This window comes from Hippocampus guttulatus, chromosome 14 (genome assembly GCF_054856545.1).
Source record: "Hippocampus guttulatus isolate MCC_2025c chromosome 14, RoL_Hgut_1.0, whole genome shotgun sequence".
Taxonomy (NCBI): Eukaryota; Metazoa; Chordata; class Actinopteri; order Syngnathiformes; family Syngnathidae; genus Hippocampus; species Hippocampus guttulatus.
In genome coordinates, this window is record NC_141274.1 from 10603661 (window position 1) to 10612118 (window position 8458).

Consider the following 8458-nt stretch of genomic DNA (forward strand, 5'->3'; position numbering starts at 1 on the left):
TCGCGGCGGCAGTTAGCTTCCCATAGTTCATGATGACAAAGTTCTTTTCACTATTTTGTGGCAAAAATCTGGTCGTTACCATGAAGTTAACATTATGAAGGTGTTTCGTTGTCAGCAAAATCGGCAAATGGAAAATGAAGGACTTGAAATTGAGACTTGGACATCGGGAACGATGATTTATTTTTGGCGACATGTCTGCACTTTTGTCTGTTTTGCCAGTCCAGACAATGAGAACAAGATTCACCCCGAGAAAGCAGTGAGTGCTTCAAGATGTCAACCACCGTGTGGCAATTAAAAGTGGGCCCACGTAATCAGAAGTTGGCATTTGCCGTTGAAGTGGCCTTCTAAATGATGCGCCACTTTGTCCTACGCAAAGCGTGGCTATCTGTGCCCGGGGAAAGTCAAATGGCAACGTTACTGTTTCTCTCCAAGGTCTGCGCTCCTCCCCAAACGGCACCCTTGATGCACTGCATTACCCGAGAAAAATGTTCCGCGACATTTACTCTGACAACATCTCCACATTCTGTCCTAATTGGGTTGGAATTAAGACACCCGGGTTCTGTGGTGAAGATCAACTGCATTTACTCATCTCAGCGGGACCGGGCGAGTTGGTATTTTCTTACACTTCCAGGTCAACTGCGGCGAGGTGTTTACAACGGGGGGGGGGGGGGGGGGGGGTCTGGCTACAGCAAAGGATAATCCTTTTCGAAGCAGTCGCACGCAACGCAGAGAAATGGCGCCTGCCGAATCCGCGCTGAACTAATGCGATTGAATGGGTTGCGCTCATTTTTTTTTCTTTTTAATCTTATACACGCCTACTATTACCAGGCCCACTCATGTGCAAGTCGTCATCACAAAACGTCAATATTCACGAATCCCATCGGGGTATTTGGAGAGGGGAAAACCAAAAATGTACAGTTTCTCCATCCATAACCAAACGAGCTCACTGTTATGTTTAAGATGCTTTCAGAACATTTCTCTCTTTATTGTGGTATCGCTTCATAAGAAGCTCAAACGCCCAAATCTGCCATAAAAATCAAGCATTGAACTTCGAGCGAACTTAAAAGTGCGACTTTTCTCTCAACGGTTTAGCGGGATTTATTCCTGCCCTCTCATTGTGCATACACAGAAGGTCCAACTGCCATCGACGCGTGGCTAAAGAGGTTTATGAAGGAAAATCGCACATATGAGACGGGAAAGGGGGGAAAAAATGTCAGGTGACAATCGCTCATTCTTTCAAAAGCTCCCCCTAGGTTGCCAGTGGTGGCCACTTGTTCCACTCCTCCCTGCTTGTGATCTGTGCTCTTGTCGCTTTCGGAACATGTGTGAGGGGATGGAATAGTAACTTTGTTCAAGTGTGACTGTCTACTCGACTGTCAATTAGAATCTCCGGATCAGGGATGATATCCTGCCCCAAGTCGAGCCGTTCAAGTATCTTTCGGGGAAGACCCGAGCGGGAGATTGACAGATGGATTGAATCCGCATCCGCCATGAGGGCGCTTGCTGATTTGCGCGAGAGATGACGTCTGTGCCGCCATATTTGGCTCCTCACCCCTTCGCCCTTCCTTCCTTTCAACTCATGCGTTTCCTCCACCATCGCCGCCCTTTTCCTCCGACAGTGTCCTTGCAAGCGCGGCCGCTGCAGCTCTGCAACTTAATATGGCCGAGGCTCAGATGAAGTGTGACACCGCGGCTCCATCCAGATTTATTGTCCACAGGTCCGAAATGAAGGTCTGCCACATCCCTCTACTTTATCGGGCCACGTGTGTCACTCGAGCGCCATGTTTTAAATGCTTGACTCACAGCCTGTCACCGCATGATACACGAGCGGAGAATATATCTTGGAGGATGCTTGAGGAAGGTTGCCGAGGAGGCGGCTGTGAACGCCATGCCCGAGGCCTGACAGTCCGTTCATGACGCGATGCACCACCTTGTTGCAGACTGACTCGTGTCAAATGGGTTCCGTGTCCCTGCAGATCTGTTCGAAACCTGGGGTCCGAAGAGCCCCCGCTGCTACGAAGCGCAAAACCATCAAGTCCATCTTAAAATGACCACCATAAACCTTTTGGAGACGTGATGTTGATTGACATCGACTTCTGTCGGCCTTGAAGCAGTTGGACTCGGTCTACTATTGTGTCTTACATTTTCATAAAGGGCTTTGGAAAGCTTTTATTTTTTTTAAATCACAGTGCTCATGGTGCATTCTGACAGTGGTACAGTGGTACCTCTACTTAAGAAATTAATTGGTTCTGGAAGAAATTTCTTAACTAGAAAAATTTTGTAAGGAGAGACGCTTTTTCAATGTAACTGCCCTAATCCGTTCCAAGCCCCCCAAAATTCATACACAAATGTTTTCTAAAGCATAAAAATGCATCAAAATGTGACATCGATGTTACAATTAGATTATTGCACAATAAATGAGAGTTGTGTATGATGTAAAAAAAAAACACCCGACCGGTGAACACTTTTTCTGGGTGATTCGCATTTACGTAAAACTATCGGACCGCTTCATGGCCCGAGGGGCGAATGACGACGACGCTGCATAGACACATTTCTATCTCTATGCACACTTAGACAGGTACGGTCGAGGTGCCTCTTAGCCAATGGGATGCCAGGAAGATGCTCGGTAATAGCCAATGGCAGAGCAGCTATAACTATGGTGCGTTCAGGAAACCCGCAGCTGCGACTAGCAGCCCATACTGTATTTTTACCGTTCGTATCTTGAAATTTCTTTCGTAACGAGACGCAATGTTTTCCTGTTGAGGCGTTTCGTAACTTGAAAATTTCGTATGAAGAGACGGTTGTAAGTAGAGGTACCACTATACATTTGGACATGCTGAGCACCTGAGTTTTTCTGGGAACAAGTGGGCTTTAGCGGTATTTGCTTGCTCAAACCGCACGTGCTGTATGACCGAAGTTGCCGTTCCGCACGCCAGTCGCAAATGACAGCTGCCACCGCGCACAGTGGAAACAGGACACTTGCAAAACATCTTTTGACGAATTTAAGTCTGGAAAGTTGCGGTAATGGGGCACATCAATGTTCGGAGGCACATTTGAGTGCAGTACAGTCAGTCTGAGTTGAGACAAGTGGGGGGAGAGAAGGAGGACGGCTAAGTGCGCCAAAGCACGCTATGTTCAAATCGTCCCATTGTGAGAGCGCAATTTTGCACAAAGTATCATTTGTCACTCAAAACGATGCGAGAAAAAAGAAAAAAAAAGTTAAGCTGCTTGCAATTGTCCACGAGCAGGACTCAATTCCTCCCACGGCACAATGCCGTCGTGCATCGTCGGTCCAAAACAAAAGAAAATGACATAATCATTGTGTCAAATTATTCTGCTTCTCCCAAACATTCCCCCCGGGAAGGCGCAATGTTTACTCAAATCCCACATTCGCCGCACGTTGCTGGTTTGAAGGGAAAAAAAAGACCCGCCCTCCCCGCCAACTCCTCCCAAAAAAGCTTTGAATGCTGTTCGGTGGGGCCCCAGGTGTGTCTTTTTCTTGTCACGGAAGATAAGCGTGAACACATGGAGGTATAGACGAACGCATTATTGCAGAAATGCGCATTTTACAAATGACATCCTTCTTGAAGTGTAGGTTTGCGCGCACGGTGGTTAAAACCCGTGAATGCTTTGAGTCAAAATACACTTTTTCAATTTCACTCGACGGGCTTCTAGTCATTTCAGAAAGAGACTTTCCATTTCTTTCCTTTGCCTTCAAATGTCTTGAAATCATTTTGTTCCAAACGGTGGCGTAGTCCACTCAGTGTTGGGAAAGTTCACTTCACAATTTATTTATTTTTAATGAATCTGTTCATAAAAAGAAATAAATATAACAAATTCCCTAGTTGGCGGTATTAAGTGTGCAGCAGTCTGGTCATGCTGATAAAACGCAAGTGTGCAAATAATGCCGAGTCAAGAAGCAATCTAAAGAAGAAAAGCTTGGAAGCCGGGAAGATTTACCAAAGCAAAACGACAACATGTGCAAATATGAATGGGTGCAAAAGCGATTTATCACCCCGCTCGCTGCTGCAACGTTGAACAATCGGGCTTTCTCATGTGGACACTGTCCATTGTTGTGTGGGAGACAATAACCCGGGAGGGGTAAAAGACCGTTGCGAATCTCCCAAATTTGGACATTAAACAATCTCGTTATTGAGAGCCGAACAGCAAATTAGCGAGAAGATGCGAGTACAATGATTTTATGATGCCTCTTTTTGTCCACATTAATCATCTCGAAGCGGGTGCTTGGGGGCTGCCACGGACAATCTGAACGGGGTCGCCAAGTGTGTGAACGAATCAAAGCGCTCGTCGGTTTGCGCCCGCAGACATCCGCATCAACGGCACTTTTCGGCGTGACAAGCTGAGGAAGCAGAAATCGTGTGTCCGTATGGTGTCGGTTATTCATCATTTTCCTCAGGGGGCTTCTTTGTCACTCCATAAACGTGACAGTTATTGGAGAGCGTGAAATAACGGAGGGCGGCCTTGCTCGCTTATTTGGCAGGGGGGAATTGATGGGATTTGTCAAGGGAGGTGTGAATCTGACCGGGCACTTGAATTGAGCAGTCCGATGATAAGACAACACAGTCGAAATCAGCCATGTTGTTTGTTGTTGTTGTTGAAGCCCATCAACAAAATCCTTTTTCATGAATCAACACTGGACACCCAGCCACTGATTTCTCATTCAGATTCAAATAGCCAGATGCAGCCATTCACCATGATTGAAAAGCTATTCCATCTTTACACCCGAGTCCAATTGCAACTGCGTATATTTTTCTGTTGAGCGTTTTTGAAACCAAAGCGCACGCCAGAGACGTCATCGGTCGCTTCCGCTTTGCTCCTCTCGAGCGTCACGTGACTTTGGTTGGCGGCGATGGTCCGCATCCTCCTTCAGACGGAAATTCGGGGCCCCTTTTTAGGGACGCCCGTTGTCATCTTGATGACGATGACGGAAGATCCTCGAAATATTTTGGTTGACTGTATTTTGGACCGGCGGCCCGGTAGTCCAGTGGTTAGCACGTCGGCTTCACAGTGCAGAGGTACCGGGTTCAATTCCAGCTCCGGCCTCCCTGTGTGGAGTTTGCATGTTCTCCCCGGGCCTGCGTGGGTTTTCTCCGGGTACTCCGGTTTCCTCCCACATTCCAAAAACATGCATGGCAGGCTGATTGGACGCTCTAAATTGTCCCTAGGTGTGAGTGTGGGCGTGGATGGTTGTTCGTCTCTGCGTGCCCTGCGATTGGCTGGCAACTGATTCAGGGTGTCCCCCGCCTACTGCCCGGAGACGGCTGGGATAGGCTCCAGCACCCCCCGCGACCCTAGTGAGGATCAAGCGGTTCGGAAAATGGATGGGATGGATGTATTTTGGACCGATTCCATGATAGCAGGGGTAAATTTTTCGTTGCTTTTGCATGGAATTGTATGTCTGTCCATTGGCGACAGAAGCCTTATGTGTGCAGCTCTGGTCATTGCAACTTCAGAATGTATCTCGGAAAGGCCGCGAGGAGATTTTATTTTGGCGGGGGAGGAGGGTGGGGGGCATTGGACTCAAATTTATCACCAGTATGATAATCGTAAACCACAGGCCACAAGTGCGACTGACTGGCAGAGTTGTAAAATTGTTCATTGATCATCCTCTTTCCCGAACTTCATTTCCTTCACCATCTTCTGTCGCCATCCCATTTCTCTCCCGTTCTGTCTTGGCGCCGCACATCAGCCCTCTGGCTTGCCCGCCGTCCTCATCCATCTTTCTTTCCTCTTTATGTTCATCGCACCTTATTCCGTTGCTGAGACCCAGTGGGCTCCGCAGAGTCATTTGGTAGCTGGGACGTCTCGGGCCAAATCTCTCACTGTGGACGTGCTAGCAAGGAACACAAGTGATTTCCCACCGGGAGAAAAAGCCACTTCTAATCACATCCTCGGGGATACGAGGAGACGTAGGCAGATGGCCAAGAAGAATGGACACGCGGCGTCGCGCCGTGGAAGAGGGAAAAAAAACATCCGATAAACAGGTCGCTGGAATACATTGGGATATTCTTCCGCTCAATTACGCGGGAGTCGGAAACGGGATTTCGTCTTTCAAGAGGGAGTCGCCAGTCGGTGTTTTGATTGATCCAAGTGTTTGCATGCTCAGAGGTCTCCGGTTGAGAAATCTGTTGCTAAACTGGGGCAGTCTTATTGTTAGTCTGAGTACGTCTCAAGCCCTCGTGCAAGGTCGTCGTCTATACAGTGAGGGAACGTATGCTCTTCTCCAGATGAATAAATCAGAGGGATCCGGAGTAACACCTTGGAGAGTTCCACTGGGACTTTTTGAAAACAGTCGTCGCTACTTGATGGGTTGTGGGGCAGAAAGGAGTTGAGGCCCACTTGGGAATCGATTTTTCTCCATGTGGGCCCCAGAGCTAAAATGACTTTGGCTTGTACAGTAGTATTGCGCTCTGATTTTCTAATGTGCTCTGTGTGAGGAGGCCGTCTGAAATATCATCTCCATCACGTGTGCGTACGTTTGCCAACCGAAGCCCAAAACTCAACAAGGGCACGATTTGGGTGTGAAACAAAGACGGTGTGATTGCACATCGTGGTTTTGCACACAATGCTGTGAGACAAAAGGGAAAGACACAAGCGCCGGCAAATCAATCCCGACGGCGAAATGGATCGAACAGCCGGCGGGAGACAAAAATCCAAATGTTGTTTGTGTAATCGTTCCGATGATTACTGTGTCTCGTTGGCTCTTCCTGTTTGATGAAAACCGGTGCTCGTGCGGAACAAAGGTGACACCTCTTGGGCCAGGTCGTGGCTCGCGCGGGCCCACCGACTTGCGCTTGTTGAATTTTGTGCCGCGCTCACGAAAAACCAAACCTTCTGATCTGAAAGCACTCAAAATTAAATGAAAGAAAGACAATGCAAGCAAAGATTCGGAACACACGTGGCTTACGCGGATGGGAAAAGAAAATGAGGAGGTCACTAGAAAGACACCAAAAGTCACAGGAATAAGGACAAAAACAACAAAAAAAGAAAACAGTCTAACCTTAAGGCAGCGGCGACTTGTGGAGTTTTCTCTTGGCCGCATTGCATGGATGGATCTATACAAGTCAAGTCATTTTAAGACACAGATTTTTTTTAAAAAAAATGCATCCTCATGCATACGCTGCTCAAATTAAGCATTTAATAAAAAAGTATCCATGATAGCTTCCATCCATCCATTTTGCGAACCGCTTGATCCTCACTAGGGTCGCGGGGGGTGCTGGAGCCTATCCCAGCCATCTCCGGGCAGTAGGCGGGGGACACCCTGAATCAGTTGCCAGCCAATCGCAGGGCACACAGAGACGAACAACCATCCACGCCCACACTCACACCTAGGGAGAATTTAGAGCGTCCAATCAGCCTGACATGCATGTTTTTGGAATGTGGGAGGAAACCGGAGCACCCGGAGAAAACCCACGCAGGCCCGGGGAGAACATGCAAACTCCACACAGGGAGGCCGGAGCTGGAATCGAACCCGGTGCCTCTGCACTGTGAAGCCGACGTGCTAACCACTGGACTACCGGGCCGCCCGCCATGATAGCTTATATCGTCAAATTGCTTTAACTCAATACATTCTCTCTCTCTCTCCCCCCCAAACACAGAGTCCAGCCACCACAAACAAAATCCTGAGTCGAGAGGGTCTCTGCTGACCTGCCAGAGGTCCGCGGCCTTTACCCCGCTCAGGAACACGAGTCGGTCTTGGATTATAGATGACTTGTCAAAGTGCAGCACTGCTGGGCATCTGCGGGGCACGGCACGAAGTTACTGTGAGAGCAGCCGCTAATCATCGATTCATCACACGGGACGCGAGTAATTGGCTTGATTCAGGAAAAAACACTCAAGGCTCTGGTTTGTGTTTCAGCAGATATATTATTTTTATTTAAATCCAGTTTGCGTTTGCGTCTTTCTCCTTTTCGCAAAACTTGTGGGCCTCATCTTATGATTCTGCAAGTGTATGTAATGAGGTGTGCAATTAGCTAGTGTATGAACTATAACAGGGCGGCCCGGTAGTCCAGTGGTTAGCACGTCGGCTTCACAGTGCAGAGGTACCGGGTTCAATTCCAGCTCCGGCCTCCCTGTGTGGAGTTTGCATGTTCTCCCCGGGCCTGCGTGGGTTTTCTCCGGGTACTCCGGTTTCCTCCCACATTCCAAAAACATGCATGGCAGGCTGATTGAACTCTCTAGCATTGTCCCTAGGTGTGAATGTGAGCGTGGATGGTTGTTTGTCTCCGTGTGCCCTGCGATTGGCTGGCAACCGATTCAGGGTGTCCCCCGCCTACTGCCCGAAGACAGCTGGGATAGGCTCCAGCATCCCCCGTGAGGATTAAGCGGTTCGGAAAATGGATGGACGGAAATGGATGAACTATAACAGCCGCATACATTTGCAGATGCACCTTATCGGTCGCATAAAGTCCAGTAGTTAACTCTTTCCGGGACAGCC